Here is a 24859-nt window from a genome sequence, read left to right on the forward strand (position 1 = left end):
AGAAGTTCCTCCTCCTCGCTCGGGAGAGATTCACGGTACTTCTTTCACTCGGGAACGTCACGGGTACGGCGTCTGCTGCTCGCTTGCAGGCACTTTGCGGCATGCTGAAAAGCTGCGGTGCTGGTCAGTCTAGGATTCGCTCTCCCACTCAGGCATGAGAGCGGTAAAGAGGGAGAGGGCCCTAGGCTAGCGCTCTTGCTTCGCTGCTTGCCTCCTCCAGAACTGCTGCTGCACCAACTCGGCCTCGTGGACTCGGCAGAGGCTGCAACGAGCTGTTGGCCGGTGGGCCCTGCTATGCTGTTTCCCCACTGTCATTGCTATGGCAAGGAATAGATATCCTGCGCTGGATTTGTGGAGAGGGGATCGCTATTCCCTCGACGCGTCAGACCATTGTTTCCTCAGCTCAATGGACGGTGGGCCTCCGATGAACGTGGCCCCGGCAGGCAGGGATAAGGATGGTGGTACAAGATGTATAGCTGGGGAAAAAAAGGGAGAACGGTGGGTAGGCTGATAGGGTCATGGACCGCTCCGCCCGTAGTCAATCCATTGCCATCTCCTCAGATTCGCCTACAGCCACCTCACCGCGGTGTTCGATCCCGTCCGAGCAGATCGCACGACGCATGGCGCTGCTCAGGCGCATGTACTCCCTCCTCTCTCTGCTGCGTGGAGACGTGCCACTCCCCCATGCAAGCGTGCACCCGCTCCCTCTCCGTGCTGATGCCGAGGCTGGGCTGTCTCATCGGAGCAGTTGGTGGAGATCGTGCCATCCCGCCAGTCCTACGACGGTGGCCGAGATAAGTACCTCCCCACCCTCCACTGCCTGTTCCATCTCGCCTCGAGGCTAGACCCCAGCAGCAGCTTTGTTTTGCTTTGTTGTTCCCTCTGGTTCCTACGCCGTCCCAGACCAGAGCATAGACATTTGTGAGGTCCGCATCTTTCTTCTGCTTCCGTTCCTCTCTCCTACCCTGTTGAAACAACCCGGGTTTCCAAAAGGAGAACCCGAACCCTTGTATCGTCGTGATTGTCCCTGAATCAGTAGCTATCATACATAGAACTCATTTCAATTAGATATCACAGACATATCTCACGTTAAATAATTACATAGATTTATTTATTACATAATCCAAAGGATTGTAATACGAGTCTTTGATTACAAGCCCCTTGGGCTAAAAGAAAATAAACAGAAAACGGAAGCGATAGCTAAACTTCTGGGCATTCTTCATCTTCTCAACTCTTCTCCATAGGCAACTCGGAGTGTAGCTTGGATGTCCTTAACTTCTTCCTTCGTCGTCTTGGTTGAATCCTTCCAAACTGATCCTGCATCTATCGGGCTATCCCCAAGGACGAGATAGGTTCACGTCACCATTCATTTGCAAACTTTATGTGGATGCAATGGTATAAAAGTATTGCCAAAGGATAAGCTGGGTTTTCCTATGCAAGCCGCAGGCAAGTATATATATTTATATACCTCATCCAAACACCCTGACATTGGCCATACCGGCACTCCGGACACCCAGTCAACACACACCTCCAAAAACCCCCGAATTCGGTGCTCCGTAGGATGTGCCCAACACACAATCCCTAGCTCCCAATCCAAAGTTCGGGAAGGTTCACTCGCCCCTGCTAAAGTCCTAGACAACAACTCCTCATATGGTGGATCTCCACTCACACCAAGACTATCAGATCACGAATTCCCACTCAACACAAACACAACCTCATAGTTGCCAAAGCATTCGATAGTGAATCTAGATAATCACGGGATAACATGGAATACGGTAAACAAATGGCCATGTAGGTTCCATCACATCATGACAGAAAAGTAAAGCGGTAGCATAACTAGCAAGCAATGTCTAAATAGGGATTCAAGATGGAGATGGGCGTGAACCTGAGGGTTCTTCGTGGTCTTCCTGGTTCTCCTGGGACTTCTGGTCTCCTGGTACATCCTTCTGAATTCTCTGGTCGTCCGGGACGTCGGTCAGCTTCTTTCCGTAGGGACCTAATAGTAATTACATATAAACATAGGGGCCAAAGTGCAAAGATCCAATCACATAACAAAACCTACTCTAACGGGTAGAGCATGATTTTATAAGAATTATGAAACTGGTTTCATATTTTTCGGAGGTCCGATTAATTTATTATGAATTTTTGAAGACTAAAACATTTTTTGGAATTAATAAAGAATTATCAGAAAAAGGAAATCACTCAAAGGTGACATGTGGCAGCACCAGAGCATGATATGTGGCATGCTGACGTCAGTATGATGTCACCCGGGATAAGATCCTGCTGACGTTAGTAGTGGAACCCTGCTAACGTCTGTGTTGACCAAGTCAACATTGACCGTTGACCGGTCAACGGGTCAGAGGTGGGGTCCGCTGTTAGTGGGTCCCGCTGGTCAGTTACACACGGTGGCTGACGGGTAGGACCCGCGTGTCAGGTTAAAGCAAAAGCAAAAAGGATAAAGGGCATTGTGTTAGCGGGCTCAACAGGCCAAAAGGGAGGTTGGGCTGCCTCTCGGTTTTGTGGGTTTGGGCCAAAAGTGGCCCAGCCCGCTCGGCTCTATCCCTCTTCCTCACTGACTCACTTACAAGGCAGTCCCGTGGGTTAGCGATCCCGCCCGTCCACTAATGGGTGGGGCTCGGCTGTCAGTGACACCCCGGATCCAGTGCGCCAGGGTGTGATCCCGTGCGAATCGGGCTTGTGTGGAGCGTGTGTGTGGCTGCTCGTGTGATGGAAACAGGGGTGGCCACGGCCATGGTGGAGCAAAGGCATGGCAAGGCTGGGACGACGGTGGTCCGGCGGCGCGACAAGGATACACGGCGGCAACGGTGGGTCAGATGGTGCGCCTAGGGTTCGTGCGTGCACGCGGGGGTCCGGTGTCCCAGGCGCACGGCGGCGACAAGGAGTTAGGCGTGGTCCGGCGGGGTCTAGGCATGGCAGACCAAGGCTGAGGTGGTGAGGACAGAATACTCTGGCGGCTAGGTCTAGGCCATGGTGACAGAACACAGCAGGGTAGGGTCAAGGCTCAATCTTGGGCTCAGAACGGCGAGCGGCAGGTCGACAGCGTCCAAGTGGCGGCGAAACGGTCCGGAGCATCATCGGCCGGTGCTGGCTGGTGAAATGGCAAGGTAGCGGCTCGAGGAACATGAGCGCGCAGGGCCTAGCACCCCAGGTCCGCGGCAGCGCATTGGCGAGGCAGAGCAACGGCGAAGCAAGGCTCAAGGTGGCTCGGGTGCGTGGCTGTCGTGCCGCGACAAGGCCAAGGCACGGCAGCGGCAAGGCAAAGGCGGGTTCGAAGCCAAAACAGGGCGATGGTGAGACCAAGGGCTAACATGCGGCCGGCGGTGAGGCGACGGCGGCGATCAGGGTAGAAGAGGCACGGCCCGCAGTCCCAGCCCCATATTTCCACCATGTCTTGTAGTTTGAATAGTAACATTTGTACATCGAACGCAGCTAATGAAGCGTAATTCAGTGGAACTATCTGCTTTCTACTCACATGTCTTTATCAGGTCCTACCACCTCCATCCAAGTAGTCTCACCAGACTCTACACAGATACACAGGAAAGGTAACTCCAACAAAAGCAGCATTTGACTATTTGAAAGTTCATAAAAGGTGGCGACACAATCCACGTTGAACTTCGAATAGCTGAGACTATCTGAAACACCACGACTAAGATAGCAGGAGCATGTGATGGCAGTTGCACGTAGTGTGGAGATACGTCCGTGACCACTCCAGCACATCGCACAGGCGACACGACGACTTCTTCCGGATGATTCTACACAAACAGGGATCCGCCATGACGATTGGGCCCTATGGCTGCTCGGGCTGTAAGAGGTCGATCTCCAGCTTTATTCCAATAATAAATTTACAAACATGAATTGAGTCATCCCCGTACACGAGAGAGTAGATCGGCGCAAGCAATTATGGGTACGATGACTTAATTAGGATAGAAGAAGGCCAAGAACCCTCCGGTGATAGTGACAACAGCCATGGTCCAGACCACCGCGGCCACCACCGGCGGCATCAGCAGCGCCACCTTGGTACAAATTTGTGAAAACGTTTAGAATGGAAAAATAATGCATTCAAAATTTGGCATCTTGGCCACGATCTGCAGGCTCAAATTGCACATATACGGTGCATTCGCACAAAAAAAGTTACATTGGGGCCAGTTTTAGAAAGAGAAGAGATAACAAGTGAGCCTGATTCATTTGTTGTGGTCTGCTTCTTCTCTTGTCATTCGAAGCAAGAAGAATCCTGATTCGTTTTTTGCAGCTTGTGTCTTCGCTCGACTGAATGGAGAGACCTAGCTACATGCGCGCACAGGGCCTAGCACCCTAGGTCCGCGGCAGCACGTTGGCGAGGCAAGGCTCAAGGCGGCTCAGGTGCGTGGCTGTCGTGCAGCAGCAAGGCCAAGGCACGGCAGTGGCAAAGCAAAGGCGGGTTCGAGGCCAAAACAGTTCGATGGTGAGACCAAGGGCTAACACGTGGTAACGTTGGCGAAAAGGGTAGAAGAGGCACAGCTATGGCCACGGGGGTAAGCCGGTGGCGGGACGCGCGCAGGGTGCTCGGCCAAATGCCGTAGTAGCACCTGCGTGCACCACGCCGTGGCGACAGCACGCACAACGCGATGGTGGCATGGCCACGGCATGTCGGCAGCGATCTGGTCAAGGTGTGCCAAGAACGGCATGGCCTTTGGCCCTGGGGTGTGGTTTGGCACGCGCGCATGGGCTCGTCGGGCATGGCCACAGCGAGGCCACGGCGGCGGTCGTGATGGGCACGGACACGACACGGACGGCGCTTTGGTGGGGCTCCAACGGCGGCGAGGGCTAGGCGACAACTAGATACAGCGGCGGGACCAAGGGCGGGCCTTCCAGCTCGCCCAACCAGAACACGCGCGCGCGAGACGCGGCGTGCTCACGATCACCACGCCACGACATCGCCATGAGGTGGCACCGGTGCATCATGGTGCCCGCTAGGGCGAACGAGGTTTGGTCGCAGCGAGGGCAAAAGCATAGCCTTTGGGCCCGGCCAAGGCACATATGGCTGCGCGCGAGCACCCAAGAAGCTAGGGCTGCGGGACGGCCGGCGGTCAAGGCAAGAAGGCGTCGGCGGGCTGCGGGCTACGCGGCACGGTGACATCAGGCTCCTGCAACCAGCCAGAGGGATGGGGTCCTGTAGCAGTTCTACGATGGGCTCATCGTCAGTGATGCGCACGACGGTAGCACACAAGGAAACGGGTGAGGGAGACATGACAGCGTCCTACCCGGTTCACGTGAGGACGAAGGGGCTGGTGCAGCGGGGTGCGCGGCCATGGCGAGGTGAGGCAGAGCTGTGCCGTGCTGGGTCATCGAGGTCATCGTATTTGGTGCCAGCATGGTGGAGAGCTCCTGCAGCGGCGGCGTCTCCTTGTCGTGCTGGGCTCCGGGTACTACAGCGCTGTCCCCTCCTCGAAGTGGCGGCGGCGATGGCCAGCACCTCCCTTCCTCCTCTTCTACTCCTCCTTCTCCTCTTTCCCTATCTCTCCTCTCTGTGCTCTGACCGCGGCAGCGGCGAGGGGGAAAAGAATCCCCGAGCTCTAGGGTTTAAAGGCGATGACTAGGGGGGTCTTATAGGTGGTGAAGCAGGCCGAAATGGCCTTTGGCCAAGTGGGCTGAGAGAGGTTTAGGTGGGTTTGGGTGCAAGCCAAGTCTTGGGCTCGTTGGTCTGGACCTGGGTCAGGGTTAGGGGCGGATCAGGTCTCGAGCTAGGGTCAAAGCCGGGTTAGGGTTTGGAATTAATTTGAATGGTTTGATTCAAATTAAATCCCACTCAAGAGTCAGCATTTGAAATTAAATTGAGGGCCAATTTTCAACCAAGAAAAATAAATCCAACTCGAATTCGTTTAAACAAGGTAGAGCCAAATAAATCCAATCACTCCAAATATTTCCACACTAGCGAAATAATATCCTTATTCATATTCAAAATTTTGACATTTTAACATTCTGAAAAAATCCTTGGCCTAATCGGCAAGGTTTCTATGTGGCTGCCTGTAAGTACCGCGATGGCGTCTGGCGACCTTGGAGTGTATGGGTTAAATAGCAACAGCCAGATTGAAGCCTTTCAAGGTGGGTTCAGCTCATCTTCTTTGATCCTGTTTCTTTTTTGCCGTCCAGATGCTGCAGCCCTTTACTGAGTGTGATTAGGATGCATTTCCCATCGTTTTGTTTGCAGTTTCAGCTGATGAGTGCAAAAAAAAAAGATGACCCCTTAGTGAATCAGGTTCTTTTTTTCTCCTTCAATCAGTTTGTAGTTTCTACAATTTCTTTTCATTTTTTTTACACTTGCAAATGCTCTATTCCTTACCTTAGTTATGTTATGGTGGTTTTATATGTTTGAGTCATTTTTAGTTGCTGCCTGCAAAGCAGTTGTTTAGTTTATAAATTTATAATTAGGCTACCTTACTTATATTGCCTCATGTTTTATGATATCAGTAGATTTGTAAAATTTGATCTTAAATAAAAATCAAGTTGCTATCTATAGCACAGTTATCTAGATAACCCACCTTAACAAATCCGTAGCTAGAGTTTGGCATGAAAATTCCGCTTATTTTAGCATCGCAGATCTGGTATTATAAAGGAACAGTAATCCTATTTTTTGCAAAAAGTAAAGATACTGATAGATGCAGCTAGGCTACTCTTTATGTGAAGTATATATATGTTTAGTAGGGTTTGATATAGTTATTCTGTTTTTTGCTAGTTACTATTTTTTTTCCGTCTTGCAATGTGCCATTGGCCTGTAATTAGTCTTGTCCATACCTGTTTCTAGATGATTCAAAATTCAAACATTTTGTAATCTTTTTTTCTAAAATAGGTAGGAGACATTTTGTAATCTTGTCTAACTACTATCTGCAATTGCAGATCACTCCAACCAAGGAAACAGATATTGCTTTAGTACCAACACAGCAAGGTGTAAGGTCCATCAATTCTCCAGATATCCTTACTCAAACCGCAGTTGCAACATCAACAAGTACACCACACAAGAATGATGACACCATTTTAGCTAAGGTAAACTACAATCACTTAATCTCTTTCTTCTCATTGACTAATCACACAACAAAGAGTATTGACCTTATGAAATAACAGCACTTACCTTTTTTCAACAAAGGAATTTAGCCATATCCAATTATATTCCATCTATGTGATATTTTGCTTCATATTCCTGCTCTATCATGTAGTCTACTGCTAATCTAAAAGAGTTTTAGGATGGAGCTTATAGGAGTTTAGCCATATCCATCCATATTCCATCTATGTGATTTTTTGCTTCATCTTCCAGGTCTATCATATAGTCTACTGCTAATCCAAAGTAGTCTAAGGATGGAGCTGCAAATTCAGCAACTAAGATAGAAAAGACTATCACAAGTAAAAGGTCTGTATTGCCAATACAGATTTGTTTTTTCATAACATATCCAATAATAATCTCATATCTAACATGTACAATTTTTAGGTCACGCCCCTCACCTAGCAAGAAAATTGCCAGAAAACAGCTGCTTGATGAAGACAATGAAGATAAAGATGATGGTTGTGTCCATGACACTCCCAAGCTTAGGTATGCCCTTGCTACAAACTTCTAGATGAAACAGATAGATCAGCTACAGATAGCTACACTTGATAAAAAATTATTATCTTTATTAATCCTTGCCAATTTATGCATTTGCTACATCACAATATTATGAACATAATTTTTCTTATTAATCAAATAATCTTTCTGCGCTTACCCTTGCAAAAATATTTTTGATTTAGGTACTCCTACCATGTTTACATGTCCTCCTGCTTATACAGTACATATCATCCTTGCTATTTTCTTCACATATCATCTTTGGAAATCATACTTGCTATTTCCTTCACATATAATATTTGCTATTTTCTCTTTACCATATACAAATTGTCATTACACCAGTGTGAGGTAGCCACTTGTCACTGTAAACACCATGAATTGTTGCTTCATGTTATCTTCAACTATTTTATAACCAACACTGTTCTTGATAACTACATTTACAGTTCCAGCGCTGATGCTTAGAAGAAAGACGCAGATCAGCTCATGTTGTGTTTTCACAGTTGCAGCCCTGCCTAGGCCTACATCTGCTGAATTGCTACTACATGCAATATATTCAGATTGCTTGAACTCCATCCACTTCCTCTGCAGCATGTTGGCTGCAATGGACTGCAACACTGGGTCATCAACACCATCTTTCTCCTTGGCACCACCAGCATCCTTCTTCAAGGCCTTCAATTCCTGTAGGATGCCTATGAGCAGGTCCACCACCTTGAACCGGACCATCTGCTGCAGGACCAAGGGGAATGGAGGGCATGGGTTTGCAGGAAGCGATCCATCCTGGGTCGTGTGAACCGCGACGGACACGGAGCAATTGTTAGTTGAGGTTGATGCCTGCCCACCCGGCATATCCTTGTACGTGACCCTAGCAGTGATCCCACTCAAAGTGGTATAGTAGCCACGCTCCCAAGACCCAGTCGTGTAACTGAAGTAGACGACCAAGTCCTTCACCTCCCCAGCACACAGCATGCCAATTGAGATGCCTGATCCAGGAGCAGCCCGGCGTGTGTAGCCCCCGGAGTCGACCCTTGTTATCTCCAAGCTGCTTGACGTGATGTCGACGCAGGTGTCAAAGGCGACGATGGTCTTTAACCCGGCTAGGCAGACAGCCAGCGCCTCCATGATGTTCTTGTCGAGGTCTTTGTTGTCTGTGATTGAGGAATAGGTTCCATAGGATTCTTTGGCGATGTAGTGCAGCGCCTTTGGGTCAGCCTTGAACAAGCCCAAGGTGTGAACTGGGTACTTTCGGAGGAGGCCTCGGATGGGGTCAGTGGGGGCAAGACTCTCATGGCTCCACATGAATTGGCTCTTGTCTACACCATCCGAAATGAGGACGATGCAGCCTGCCCGCGTCTTATCAGCACGGTCATCCAGGAGCTGTAAGCATGGGTACATAAAAAATTATAAAACAATAAAAAGAGGAAAATATTTTGTAGCGAAGAAGAGTCTAACTAAGCTACAGTCTGATAATAATAGAAATTTGGAGTAACGACTACATGAATCAACTGTTTTATTTTTATGTAAATTCAAAAGTAAAATACCTAAATAAATGGAGTGTAGTTATAAGAAAAATTAATTAGAAAAACTCAGTGATCAAATTTCTGCATGCACTCTAAAATCTAAAATTAACAAAGTACGGAGGGCCTTCATATATATGAAGTGTAATATCTTCCTCAATAATAATAATTGGAATAAATATTTTGGCGGCTAACACTATATAGCTAAAGATAGGAACAAAGCATAAATAAGAAAAATGTTAGAACGTGTCTACAACCACCAAATGCGTATGTATTCTGTTGAGCAGTTGAGGGCCCAGACAACTTTGGTCTCGGGAGTAAAATGATTACCTTGCACCTCTCATGGATAACCATTAGCACGTAGCTAGCATTAGTAATCTTATTAAGTGCAATAAGCTATTGAAATATATTGTATATTTTGAGTTATTGGAAATCATATAGTCTAACAAGGATATGAATATAACAAAATAAAGAGATATTCGAGAAAAGAAAAGCAAATTAAAGGAAAAAAGAGGTTGCTTGCTGTGCAAATTTGCAATTTGCAGGGACCGACTTGCTAGTTAACACTTTTACTTGAAAGTACAGCCGGAGTGCTATGCCTACGTTTATCCTCTCGTTGGGTTACATCCTAAATTAGTTTTGGCCGCTGGATATTACCATCTATTATTGTTGTCATTTTTACTAGAAAGTATATATATGGAAATGTTATCAACTATTTAATTCTTATGTGCAAACCTAAATAAATTCATATTTGAAATCAAATTGAGTAGCTAAGCTCGCTACATACCTTCACAGCATGCTCCAAGCTTGGTTTAAAGGCAGTGTCGCCCTGAGTCACGAGCCCATCCACTTTTTCTCAATAGCCATCCGACCACCGCCTGAAATTTCTAAAATGCCAGTAGTATGCTCTTTGATGACCTGATCGTTGAATGCTACGATGGCAAGGCGGTCATTGTCATCAAGCTGACTTATTATAAACTTCAGGGCATTTTTCAGCAAATCCATCTTTGATGGCGTCTCATCTGACGATGATGCCATCCAGCTAATGCTGTGGCTAACATCAAGCAATGTAACTATGTCAATGGACCCATTGCTCTTCATAGACGAGGGTGCTTGGACACGCACCACTGCCGTCCCATTTAACCTTGCTCTGTGACTGTAGTCAACGAGAAGTATAGGGGGGTTCATGGCAGCATTCACTCTGACCTTTTCTGAGGCCATCTTAACCTGCATTTGAATTTTAGAGTCCGAGAAGCCTTTAAAATTTACTACTACTCGCTTCAGTAAGGTAAACAAGCGATATGTAGAATCGAACCTTTCCAACTTAGGATATATATTTTTGATCAACAATTATATATATATATGTATATAAATATAAATATATATATGTATATGTATGTGTATGTATATATATATATATATGTATATGTATGTGTATGTATATATATATATATATATATATATGGAGAGGCTAAACTGTGGCTAGCTACACAATACACTACTAGAAAAATTACTTAAGGCATCGGTTGAAAATGCCCTTTAGTACCGGTTCAAGAACCGGTACCCCGAATCCGGTACCTAAGGCTTGGTCTTTGGTACCGGGTAAAATAACCGGTACCTAAGCATTTTTATCAAAAATATGCGCGCGGGTGGAGGCTAGGATTCAAACTCGGGACCTCTTGCCTCGCGTGTACCATCCTTACCATCTCACTTACGCATTACTTGTGATGCAAAGAGAGATATTTTTCTTTTAAAATAACCCATGGACGAACCTTAGCACACCGGGTGGTAACACCACCCGGTGCCTATGTGTAGCCTTAGGTACCAGTTAGTGTTACCAACCGGTATCTAAGGCTCTCCATAAACTTCCATCCATCGCAAAAGTACTGGTATGAAGAAGAACCGGTACCAATACTAGCATAGGTACAAATACTACCAATACTAGCATAGTTGGTGTTGCCACGGAGCTTTTTTGAAGTTTTTGTTTATCATGCCAGCTCTCGTCCAGGTGCACGCGCTTCTTTTAGCATTGCACAAATTTGCACAGATACTTCTAATTTGGAGGATACGAATTTGTGAAAAGCATTAGAATGGCAAAATGATGCATTCAAATTTTCAGGTAGTGGTACATAGTTTTTTCTAGTATGGCATCTTGGCCACGATCTGCAGGCTCAAATTGCACATGTAGTGTTTTGATGTGATTCTGACATGACTCGCTAGTAAATAAATGTGGCAATTGAATATATAGACACACTGAGAGCTGTACGGATTAATAAGATATGACCTGGGGGCCACTTAACTTGTCAGGTTTTAGTCCTAAAAAAAAGGGTGTTTTCCATCTCCTTAGTCCTTACCCCATCAATGTCGATATAAACTACGGGGTACCATATATTAAATAGGCTTGATGCAATCAAGTTTTGACTTTGGAACTGCGTTTTCTTTTGTAAGGGAAATATAAATTCTGCCCTGTATACTAACTAGCATGACATAGGTGTTAAATTGCCAAACATCTAAATATGTGACATCCAAATTCACCTTGGTGTGTGGAGTGCACTGATGGTGCTTCCTACTTAGAACCTCATGTACAGAGTTGGATGGAGAGGGTGACGGGCTGTATGTGCTTAATTACCAGACGGAGACGTCGATTTGGTGTATGTTGTTGCGGCGGGGGTGAGGTCGTTGCTGACTGGAGCCCTGACCCAATCCCTGGTATCTGTGGTGATGAGGAGGATGGAGAGCAGGGGACCGGTGCTGCCATTATATAGGGAGGTAGGTGATGTGAGCTCTAAGATTTCCGGAGGAATCATGGTGGAACTTCCGGCATCGGTGCAAAGCTCTCGCGGTCTCATGTTCACCGTACATTGTGGTGGAGCCAGTTTTGGAGAAAGAAAAGAGAATAAGTGAGCCTGATTCATTTCTTGTGGTCTGCTTCTTCTCTTGGCTGAAGGAAGGAGAATCCTGATTCATTTCTTGCGGCTTGTGTCTCCGCTCGGCTGAAAGGAGAAACCTAGCTTTTGAGTTGTAGGACAGCGTGGGTGGGTCGCTCTTATGTCCTGCCAAAGCCGGCGCCGAGTTTGTTGCCCAAAGTGCCAAGAGTGTCGCTCCTCGGCAACATAGAGTTACGTTTTCCCATGAATGCCAAGTGTGACTCCAGCTGTCAACAAAAAAATGTTGCCTTCCTAGGATAGGGGCATGACCTTTCCCTGTTGCTGGATGCCTGGATGTTCCGTATTGGTATTTAAGGGAGCTGATAAAGTTAGCATTGCAGGAGGATCACAGATTGTTGCCTCGGCACTGCCTGAATCGTGTGCGCGCGCCTCGGAGGCAAGAATAAAGTTTTTCATTCCTTGTGTGGGTGCCTTTGTAGGCTTGTGTCCCTAGCATATCATTTGCTTTCTAATGAAACAAGGAATTATGCCTACTAGAAGCTGAGGCGCGTCTATCTCTTCAACGCTCCCCTCTCTTTTCCCGACCACCAAGAAAACTACGTAAGAAAAAACGCAAAGCAGACAACGTACCAGTGAAACAAGCCTGACTCCCGATCTGAGAAGTAAGTTCGGTGAGCAGCCCCAAATCATAAACAAAACGAGGAAACCCCACTATGTAAGAAACGCCCTAAGGTGACGGGTATCATCGTGCTAAGATGTCCGTTACCTTTATCATGTCACTAATGACTACTCAAAAGTGACGGGCTGAAGCCCGTCATCTATGTCATCACAAATGTGACAAGTATCAGTATTAGCCCGTCACCTATGTCATCACAAAGACGATTTTTTGCGCGAATATGCGCGCGTGTTATTTTTCCCACCGTTACCAGAATTTGAACCCACAACCTTAGCCTCGCGCGTACCCCCCACCACTGGGCTACACCATCACATGTGACCAATAATGAGATATTTTTCTTTTGTCATCACTTTCAAATGTCTTATATAACCCATTTCACAGCTATAATGGTCGGGACCTACAACTTTCATATATACTATTTTTCCATCTGAGGCTACAATCGCAGCATTAGAACACGACGAAGAAAGAAACAAAAATCTTTTTTTTCCATGCCCGCAGTCACCGGCCCCATATTTCCACCATGTCTTGCAGTTTGAATAGTAACATTTGTACATCCAACGCAGCTAATGATGCATAATTCAGTGGAACTATCTGCTTTCTACTTGCATGTCTTTATCAGGTCCTACCACCTCCATCCAGGTAGTCTCACCAGACTCTACACAGATACACAGGAGAGGTAACTCCAACAAAAGCAGCGTTTGACTATTTGAAAGTTCATAAAAGGTGGTGACACAATGCACGCTGAACTTCGGATTGCTGAGACTATCTGAAACACCACGACTAAGATAGAAAGAGCACGTGACGGCAGTCGCACGTAGTGTGGAGATACGTCCGTGGCCACTCCAGCACAGTGACAGGCGACACGACGACTTCTTCCGGATGATTGTACAGAAACAGGGATCCGCCACGGCGATTGGGCCCTGCGGCTGCTCGGGCTGTAAGAGGTCGACCTCTAGGTTTATTCCAATAATAAATTTACAAACATGAATTGAGTCATCCCCGTACACGAGAGGGTAGATCGGCACGAGCAATTATGGGTACAGATCAGGATGACTTAATTAAGATAGAAGAAGGCCAAGAACCCTCCGGCGATAGTGACGACAGCCATGGTCCAGACCACCACGGCCACCACCGGCGGCATCAACAGCGTCACCTTGGTACAAATTTGTGAAAAGGTTTAGAATGGAAAAATAATGCATTCAAATTTCCAGGTAGTGGTACATAGTTTTTTCAAGTTTGGCATCTTGGCCACGATCTGCAGGCTCAAATTGCACATGTACGATGCGTTCGTACAAAAAAAAGTTACACTGGGGCCAGTTTCAGAAAGAGAAGAGAGAACAAGTGAGCCTGATTCATTTCTTGTGGTCTGCTTCTCTCTTGTCGTTGGAAGGAAGAAGAATCCTGATTCGTTTCTTGCAGCTCGTGTCTTCGCTCGGTTGAATGGAGAGACCTAGCTACATAGTTGCTAGTGGAGCTAGTAAGGCTATATACAGAGATCCTAGCTAGGATCGAACCCAACTTCTGGAGGCAGGGGCGGAGGCCCTTTTCTTCTTTTATAAAGAAAGAGAAACCTATTCGTTTCTTGTGGCCTGTTTCCTCATTCGGCTGCAAGGTCCTGCCTCGTGGTGCCTTCTGTGGATCCACTCGCTTAGATAGTCCTCGCAGTGAGCCTTGTCATAAACGGTTACAGAAGAGGGCCGCGGAGATGTTGCTCAGCTGAGTTTAATTTTTTTATTTTTTTGAAATCGTTGCGCACATTGTGAAAACCGAGAAATCGAGGCTTCTGTCGAGTGTCGACTCCCAAGTCTGCGTTTCAGAATTAACTGAACCTCGACATCCTCTCTTGAACTTCTGAACCCTACTAGAAAAAGTGCCATAGCCACCGGTTGAGATTGCCCTTTGGTACCGGTTTCTTGAACCAGTACCCCGAAAGTGGTACCAATGGCTCGAGCCTTTGGTACCGGGTAAAATAATCGATACCTAAGGCCTCCAAAATGAGACAAAATATTCTTTCGCTGGGATTTGAACCCGCGACCTCTAGCCTCGCACGCTACCCCTTTACCATCTCAACTACACAGTTGTTCTGATTAAGGAGATATATTCCTTTTAAAGTAGCACATGTATGAGCCTTAGGTACCGGTTTGTGTTACCAACCGGTACCAAAGGCTCCTAAGGTACCGGTTGGTAACACCAACCGGTACCTAAGGCTCGTCTATAGGTACCGGTTGGTGGTACCACCCGGTACTAATATAAAAATTACCACTCGGTACCTATGGAGAGCGTTAGGTACCGGTTGATAATACCAACCGGTGACTAAGGCCTATTCAAAGATTCCATCCACCCCAAAAGTATCGGTATGGAGATGAACCGGTACCTATGCTACCATAGGTACCGGTTCATCTTGATACTGGTACTTTTGGGGTAGACCTAAGACTTGTTTTCTAGTAGTGGAAGTTCCTTTGCGCTTCTCAACTTCCTGAAGCTGCAGACTTGCCATTTACGTAGTATTAGTTGCGGATAGTTTACAATCACAGGGATCTGGGAAATATTTAGATAGCCAGAAGTACGTACTGAAAAAGATACGTTTTGCTACAGATCAGTAAACTCGAAAACTGTCCCAAATATGGAAAATTTCATGTTGCATCGACAAGTTCTCTGAATTCTAGCACTTCGGGCCCCAACTAAACAAGGGTAGTATTAAAGAGAGAGTCTCAAACTACATTTTGGGCAACTCTGATCAGGTTAGTTACGTTGAGGAGTAGTTCATCGTGCAGAGAAATTGTGGTGAGACAAACATAGAGTTTGCCTTGGCTTGCACACACCGTGATATGAATTGAGAAGTCACTAGTGAAGCACGGTATGTATTTTATAGCATACATGTTTCTGGGGAAAGGAATCATACTCTTTAGTTTCTTGATTTTATAAACAAACAAGGGAATAATTTTTGTTCCAGGCTGTCATTGCAACCTAAAGTACTAGTGTAAACCCCAAGTAGGATAATGCAGGGATGACCACATTGGAGGCACAAAAGTAGAATTGACATTAACACATCAAAATTAAAAATATGTAAGAGAATGACCTGTCCAAGAGAACAAAGAAACGTAGAAGGCCAAGAAAACAGAATAACCTTACTGGTGCTAGAGTTGGCCCACCATAAAGCTTATTCTTTTTACCATTATCAATATGATGCAGCTCAATTCCCCCTTGATTGAGAATCACTGACATGAGATCCTTTATTTTGTGATGGAGTTGAAGCACCCGCTCTTGGTTCCGCACCAGATGCTGCTGCTCCCAGTACAGCAAAAATGACGCACACTTTTAAAACAATATCTCTTTCATGAACCAATTTTGTCCTCAATAATTAACATTTTTCCTAGCACCACAAGAACCAGCAAGTTTCCCCTGGTGGTTAATTAAACAGCCAAACATCATGCATGTATTAATCACATCTCCACCAGCTAAACACACTTGAAGAACACTAAGAGACGGTGACCTCAAAACAATAAGAAATATATTCCTTTGTTTAGCATAGCTATCGCCATCCATATTTCAATTTTGCTCACTAACATTGACACAAATGCACGAAGGAACACATGGCTACTATCTGAAGCGTACAAAGCTCATGTAGGTAATGAACTTTTCAAAATAAAAACAAAAACAATCTCCAGTTATATGCCTTCCTGGATCATCCTAAACTTAAATAATCAGCCCATAAACCTATAGTCCCTCCAGATTTTTATACTTGTCTCTGGTTAGTACAACTTTGCACTAACCAGCGACATGTACTTGAGTCCGGAGGAGTATACTACAGGAATACATTCATAGACACTGCAAAAACGAAAAGGCAGGAGTAACATAGTTTGTATGGTATTCTACTTTTACAAACTCATTGTTCTTGAGCATATATATCACTGCACATATTTCTTCATTTTATTAAGTGAAGTATTCTCTTTCAGGAGGCAATACCTGTAGTGTAGAAGTTGACATATGGAAGAACATCATAGAATCCCAAACCCTATCCTATCTTCCTAACACAGCCGGACTTCAGATCAACACTGAAGAAACCATCGAATGTCCGCAAGAGAACACACCAACACCTTCCGCAAAGCCAACTACCACACGCGAGGTCACGAGGGCAGTAACAGGGAGCAAAGCATTGGGCTGAGCGTAGCTCGGTTGTTTGAGCCTCCCGGTGGGGAGCTCACCCGCCCGGGTTCGAGAACGGACGTGCGCGCGCTTATTAAGCCTCCAGTGAGGCCGGGGACAGTAGCGAGCCCCATCATTCAAAAAAAAAGCATTGAGCTCAATGGATCTCTGTGACCATCTCACATCCTATATCCGGACCATCCTCCTTCCTGGACCAAAGGAAGAGGCTTGACTCAATCACGGTGGCGAATCCCAGTCCACTAGTGGCCGTGACCACAATGTGATGCCCGTGAACTGCACGTGGTAATTCTATCACTGACATCTCTCCTGTGCCCAAATCGTACTTGAGGATCCTGATGCTCATTTCAAACATGAAGTATAGTGTGTTCCCCACAAGGGTACATGGCCCCCGATTGATATTGTCGCCGCTGCCATGCTCGACACAGGTGAGCTCGCTCCAAGCTCCAGCCTCAGAGGAGTAGACATAGGTACGCGTGAACAGCTCGAGGTCATCAGTGGCCACGAACACAATGAGGTCGGCCATCATGGGGTCCCATACGATGAGCTCCCTCTGCTGCTGGGGCTTGGGGTGGTAAAGGGCACAAAAATTTAGCCTAGAGAATTCAAGGGCTGGGCCTTAAAAGGGTCGGGCTCTAATACTATACAATTTTGAACTAAAAATATAAGAGTCATGTTGGGCTAGGAAGAGGCCACTAGGGCCATGGCCCATTACCACCCCTAGCTGAGGCTGCAGCGAGAGGACATCGAGGAGGACGACGTCATCATGGTGGGAGTCAAGTGGGAGGTAGTCGGTACAGCTATCGTCCGGGGGCAAGGCGGTGGTGGGAATGAAGCGAGCGGGCGCCCGGTGGTAGTAGACGAAGCCTAGGAGGGGCCGCGTGCGGCGGTGCGCAAAACCGGTGGTGGAAGCTGGGGTCGGAGACGGTGCGGCACCAGCCCTTGCAGACCAGCGCGGCGTGGAGGAGGCGCTCGGGCTTGTCCGGCGGGAAGCGGAGGAGGACCACCTTGATGAGGTCATCCACCAGCAGCTGCGCCATAGCTCGTCGCTGGCAGAGCTCGCTAGGGTGTCGTGTGTTGGTGGAAATGAGGCTAGCTACCTGGTCTGGATGAACCAGGTGGAGGGGCACCTTTGCCTGCTAGGTGGGGCTTGGGACACAGCTGCCGTGGAAAATGAACTACACAAGTTCCACTATCAGCGAAAGCTTAATAACAATTGCAATTCACCTATCAGACTTGATTCAACTAAATTGAGGGGCACCTCTTCCGGCTAGGTAGGACCAGGGCTGCAGCAGCAATGGAAAATGAACTACACAAGTTAACTGATGTGCATGGCGCTGTGAAGGGTGAATGGTGGTGGCACGCGCAAGGGAGAAGAGAGGGGCGGAGGCGGCTCACCAAGGGGAAGGATGCGGTGAGGCGGAGCTGAGGAAGCATGCGGCGTTGAGGAGGGAGGCTAGCGGTGGTGTGATAGATGACGGGAAAGCCGAGGAAAAAGATGAGGATGGGGCAGCGAGGGCACGGGTGGAGGATGACGCGGTGAGGCGATGCCGGAGAGGGATGGCTCGGGCACGGCTCGGGAAAGGCACGCGGAGATGGGGAAGAATTCCGGCGCGGTGGCGAAACGGCCAGACACGGAGGTGGCAACGAGGAAGGGGAACTTCCCCCAAATCCGCGTGGAATGCGAGCGGGACGATGAGAGTGGAGGGCTGGGAAGGTGAGGAGGTGTGCATGGAGCAGCATGACATGATTTAAGGGGCGAGGAGGGATGGAGGTAAGCCTTTGTTAAGCGGATCCGCAAGCACTTGCTTGGTACTTACGGGTTCAATACTTTCAATATGATTCTAGATTTTCTCCTTGACAATGTAACTCTTAATGTCATTGTGTTTGGCAGCACACATGACCTATTGTCATAGGAGTGAAATACTTGATTCCGGGAATGATTTTATTAACTTTAAGTGCCTGCTAGGTGGCCTCATATCTTGTTATACAGAAAAAATATGCATCACTGATGATACCACAACTGTCTATTTGTTTGGAGCTTTTCCACATTAAAACTCCAACTGTGAGTGTTAGCAACTACTGTGGATTTCTCTACACATCTTGCAGAAGTTCTATCTTTGTACCCACAACTATTTGAGAGTACTTTGTTCTTTCTAACTTAGCATGAGGCCTGTAATACTTTGCAAAAATTACAAGACATTCTTAACTCTATTCCAGTGATCTATATCTGGAGTGGACTTCTGCCAAAATATCCCGGATACTTAAGCTATGTCAGAGTAAGTTCTTTCTTGAACACTTTCTAGGCTTCGACAGCTGAAGCACATGGAACCAATTTCTTTCGATCGATCATATATTGGTTCCTGGGACACTGAAAGTTCCCATAACTATTCCTAGGACACTAAAAGTTCCCATAACTATCACCTATGACTATAGATGCAGGCGTAGGTTTACTCGCACGCATACTATGCTTCTTTAGAATATTTTCCTAAGTATGCCTTTTATGATAGTCCTAATACCCCTTTTCTTTTATCTCGGTTAACTTCAATTCCTAGAATGAATGACGCTTTACTAAGATCATTCATATCAAAAACTTGAGGACAAAAAACTTCTTCTTCTCTAATTGCAGATCAACATCTTTACTAGTGAGTAAGATGTCATCCACATACAGGATTAGGAAAATGAATTTTCCATTCTTGAACTTTGCATAAATGCAATTGTCCTACTCATTCTCATTGAACCCAAAACTTTAAATACCATTATCTAGAGGCTTGTTTTAATCCATAAATGGATTCCTTCTAGTGGCATCCCATACGTTATTTTCCTTCCATGACGAAACCTTTGAGTTGTGCCATGTAAACTTTTCTTGCAAATCCCCGTTGAGGATGCCGTCTTCTTGTCTATCTTATGTAACTCTAAATCATAATGTGCCACTAACGCCATTATATGATTCTAAAAGAATCCTTGCATGAGACTGGAGAAAATGTCTCATTATAGTCTATTCCTTCTCTTTACTTGAAGCAATTCGCCACAAGTCACGCTTTATATCTTTCTACATTCCTTTTGGAGTCACATTTTGTTTTGTAGATCCATTTACAACCTACATCATGTGCACAGAGTAGTGTCGCCTTGACCATAGCTCAGCAATACCCGGTGGATACCATAATGAGTATTACTCCCTGCTTGTTGCTCTATCCTATCGGCAGAGCTGGAAAGACAAAGGAAGTAGCCAAGGCCCAGGTGCATCCGGCTAGGGGTTTATTTGAGGGAAAACTGATCCCGATCGGATATGCATCCCTACAAGTAGAGAAACTTTTGAAATCAAGCTATGAGGATAATGAGATAGATTTCTCCACTGCAGATGGAAAGAGTTGACTTGGAGAATGTGTCGGTACCACCATTCTGTGGCATAAACGAGATATCTTACTGGTTAGTCAAGTACCTTTGGCAGCACCAGAGCATTCACTACCTCAGGCTCCATTTTTTACACGAGATGCATCACCAGCTACTACATTTTCACGAGAACCATCACCTCAGGCTCCGCCATCACTAGCGGCTCCAGTATCACGAGAGCCATCACCACCACCTCGAACACCACCATGAGAGCTAGCTCTGCCATCACCGCCAGCACTAGAGCCATCCCCACAGGCCCTGGTATCAACACCACCATGAGAGCCATCCCCATAGGCCCCAATATCACCACCACCATGAGAGCCATCACCACAGGCCCCTGGTATCACCACTTGCTCCGCCACTGACACGATGACGAGAGCATACTCCACCGGCCCCGGCTTCGATGGCCCGATCAGTACTGCCTTGAATGTTGCGGCCTTACCAAAATGACAAGGAAGGGTGAGAAATTGTTAATAGATGGCACGCCACAAACTTAAAGTCTGATGAAAAGGCTAAGTCCAAGGATAATCCAGCAAATTCTAGTGCCAGCAGATGGTCGGGCTTTTCTACGCCCCGCACTGATACGGAGCACAAAATGTACATTGGGGTTGATGACTTTCAAAACTTGGACGATGCTCCTATAAAGTTTGAGTACGGAAAAGATTTGCTACCGGATTGGGCACTAACAGATTGTCCTCCTTTTATGCAAATGTTTCATAATTGGTACAAGAGGGCATGTAGACTTGGGCTCAAAACCATATATGCTCCGCACCATCCGGATGTATGCGGACTTAAGGGTCCACAAATCTTTGAAATCATGTTCAATTTTGCAGACATCCAGCACATGTTCCGCCTCAAAGAACTTGGTATTGAAATGGTTCGACTCTGGTGCATGTAAGTGCCTCATGATACTAATTCATTTTATATTATGGCATAAAGTAATGTATTATATGCATAAATATTTAATTGTCATACATTATATTATACTGGATGCAAACATATGATGCTATTATTTTAAAGAGAAAGGTCCGATACCTTGACCCCACAGCAATTTGCGAGTCTACGCACGCCTCGCCGTTATGGATGAAGGACGACGATGACCACCTAAAGACATTTAAAACAAAGAAGGAAAAACAAAAGGAATGAAAAAGATTTCACCAAGAGAGCTTCACAAAAGTTGCGGCCTACATATCGGTTATGATGACACGATGGGAAGACATGGATGCCATATTTGCGCCATACCACATCTAGTAAGTCTAATATCAACCATTTCATAATAAACCATTGCTCCGATCCATGCCTAAAAAATGTACATATATTTTTTTGCAGAAATCACTGGATTGCTTTCCATATACAATCAAAACTCAGAAGAATTCTCGTATTGGACTCCTTAGATTTGTCAACCCAGAGATACCAAGAATTCTTAAATATTCTACAATTGTGAGTGAATTTCTTATCTTCCCTAAGCATATCATGCTTATTTCACTAGAGAAGTATACATATATAAATTAACTTTTCATTTGTTTCATTTAAAACAGGGCTTACAGGTTCTACATTCGTAAATTTGGAGTTCATCCCGCCCACAAACCAAATGAAATGACTCTACGCACAAGGTTCCCGTGCCACAAGCAACCCGCGTGTTCCGTGTACTGTGGGTACTACATGTGCGAGCATCTAAGGGTGCAAGGGAGATATACTACGGATCCCGAACGTATAAGGGGCTACTTTTTATTACGGATATGCATATGTGTACACTGTTTTTAACTATAACTAGCACTTGCTTAATTTTACCATGGATTCAATAATTGCAGATTCACCCTGAAAAACATGGTGTCCAGCTCCACAAGAGAAAACTTCTAAATGTAGTCGATGATTTGTGCCATTTCATTATGCATAAAGTGGTCAACATGAGGGGCAAAATTTTTTTATGAAGCACAAGATTTGGCAACGGAAGATAAATACATTGGGCTTCGTGAATGGGACAATCAACTGCACTGTGTCGCCACTAGTAGCGGTCCTAGAGAGGATTAGGGGAAAAAATATGTATTCAATGTGCACTCTAATGATGTACTCTAATGATGATTGGCTTTCTTATAATTTAATTTTGTATGTGAGAATTTTTAGTTACCGAACATATTCGATGTCTCGACAATCAACTAGATTGAATGATCAAAATTGGCGGGAATGCAAATTGCAAAAAATAGCAGGAAACATAATCAAAACTTTCAAATTCGAATCGGTGAATTTTTTGGCGGGCGGGAAAATTTTTCCAGGGGCGGGTCACACCCCTAACCGCCTCTAAAAATCCATTTTCAGGGGCCGGTCACCCCTCACACGCCCCTGAAAATCCATTTCGTTACCCGCCCCTAAAAAAAAGTATTTTTAGCATCGAAAAGTAACAACAGTTTTTCTGCCCGCCCCTAGAAATACGTTTTTACCCACCCCTACAAATGCTTTTCATAGTAGTGGCACCCGTAACCGGTGGCGTTCCGCCACCTCGCCGCCAGCCCGCCCATAACCCGTCGCCACCGCCGGTCCGCCGTCGCCCCTGGGCCCTCCCTCTACAGCCGGGGAACATCACCAGCGATGACCCTGACCCCGAACCTACGAATCCTAACCCTAGTACGGTGGCGAGCAGAGGAACATGAACTGAGGAGGAAGAAGGCGCTGTGCGAGAGGAGGAAGAAGACCGTTCTGGGCTGCGGAAATTGAAATGGACCGAATACGATGGAGAGCTGTGGAAATCGACTTCGGGTGAGCCTTCAGGCAATGGCATAATGTGGGCGACATATAGCTCCACCGCTACTTGAGCCCAGCTGACCAACTGGTCACTGACTCGTTCGTGCTGAAGTGTAATTGTTGGTGCTGCCGCTTGATGTGCTTATCTTCTCCGCGGAGTATTTTCTTTACACGCTGCTGAAATGATGAGGAGATTAATAGTGTACTTCTTGGCGCACCACCCTTATGCAGAGATCATAGCTGGACGGAGTACATTAATTACACGACCTAAATAATTACATCAATTCAAAGTTTCACTAATTATGAAACAACTAGTGGAGATGCACGTGCTACATAAGTTTATGTTCAAAGAATAATTATACTTAACAAAGGCAAAAACCAAAGATGTCGCATTTATGAGCAAGCCAAGTGGCATATATGTTTGGTGCCACGCAATGTGCAAAGCAAAGAAGCTGATTCCGGCAATGTGCAGCAGCTAGCTGCACGTAAATCCCTTTGCCTCAAGCGGTAGCACCTAATTTGTAGGGGCGGCTGACCCCCGCCCACCCGCCCCTACAAACCGCACGCATTTTCAGGGGCAGCTGAGGGGTGAGCCGCCCCTACAATTGCCATGTTTAGGGACGGTTCGTTTCTACAGTACCTGCGCCCCATTTATAGGAACGGGTGACTTTTTGGTCCGCCCCTAAAAAGAAATCGAGGCATCGCTACAAATCGTTTTTGTAGTAGTGGTCAACACACAGGAAAAAAGTGGTTTCCAGTAGTGGATGTCGCATTTCTGAGCAAGCCAAGTGCCATATATGCTTGATGCCTCGCAATGTGCAAAGCAAAGAAGCTGATTCCGGCAATGTGCAGCAGCTAGCTGTAGTCCACAAGAATCTATGCATGCTGTAGTCGACAAGTTGGTGGTTGCCTTTCCTTGTTGGATGATGGCGGCAATGGCCTCCTATTGCTACTGCTTGCTCTAACCCAATGTGCCTTGTTTCTTGCTGTAGCCATTCATCAGCAGACACCATCATGTCCATGTCCATGCATCCGGTCACCATCATCATCTTAGGCTAACAACCTATTACCAAGATGAAGACGAGCTGCATGCTTCTTGCATTATGATATGTTCCCAAATCCCAACACCCATTGATCGATTTCCATACAATAAGCTATATATAGCCTGTAGCGAGAGAAGGAGAACAACACGAAGGAGCTGAGGAGGAGCGATGGCGGGGGACGCAGAGGGCGGTGGACTCGCTACTGGGCCGGCTGACGTCGGTGCTCCTTGACGAGGCACAGCTACTAGGCGGCTTCCGCGGCAACGTGGAATTCATCAGGGACGAGATGGAGACCATGAATGCCCTGCTCTGTCACCTCACGGAGGCCCAGCACCGCAACCACCTGGTGCAGGCATGGATGAAGCAGGTCATTGGCCTCGCCTGGGACTGCGAGTGCAACGTCGAGCCCTACCTCACTACTAGAAAACACGCCATGGGAACCGGTTGGAAACACCCTTAGACATCGGTTTTCCAACCAGTTCCCGCAAACCGAGACCAATGGCCTCACCTTTAGACACCGGGTTTTTTAACCGGTGCCTTAGGCTTCCATTGGTACCGGTTGGAAAGACCAACTGGTACCAAAGAGGCTGCCACGCTGACATAAGGTGGCAGCCCCTTTGGTACCGGTTGGTCTTTCCAACCGGTACCAATGACTTTTCCTTTTTTTCCAAATCCAGTTTTGTTTGTCATATTTATTACTGTTTATTCTTTTATAATTGATAAACGCATTCAAGCTCTATAGTACTATACGTTCATTGGTCGTTTGTGTTCATTTTCAAAGAATATTTGAAACTAACTAAAAGTGAAATGTGGGCATATAATTAAGCTAATTAGATGAACTAATATATTTA

General features: G+C 46.3%; 1 pseudogene; it reads right to left on the minus strand.

Moving 5' to 3' along the window:
• Positions 1–7920: 7920 nt before the first annotated feature.
• Positions 7921–11917, minus strand: LOC120699374 (annotated as a pseudogene).
• Positions 11918–24859: the final 12942 nt, after the last annotated feature.

The sequence above is a fragment of the Panicum virgatum genome, chromosome 3K, assembly GCF_016808335.1.
Source record: "Panicum virgatum strain AP13 chromosome 3K, P.virgatum_v5, whole genome shotgun sequence".
Taxonomy (NCBI): domain Eukaryota; kingdom Viridiplantae; phylum Streptophyta; class Magnoliopsida; order Poales; family Poaceae; genus Panicum; species Panicum virgatum.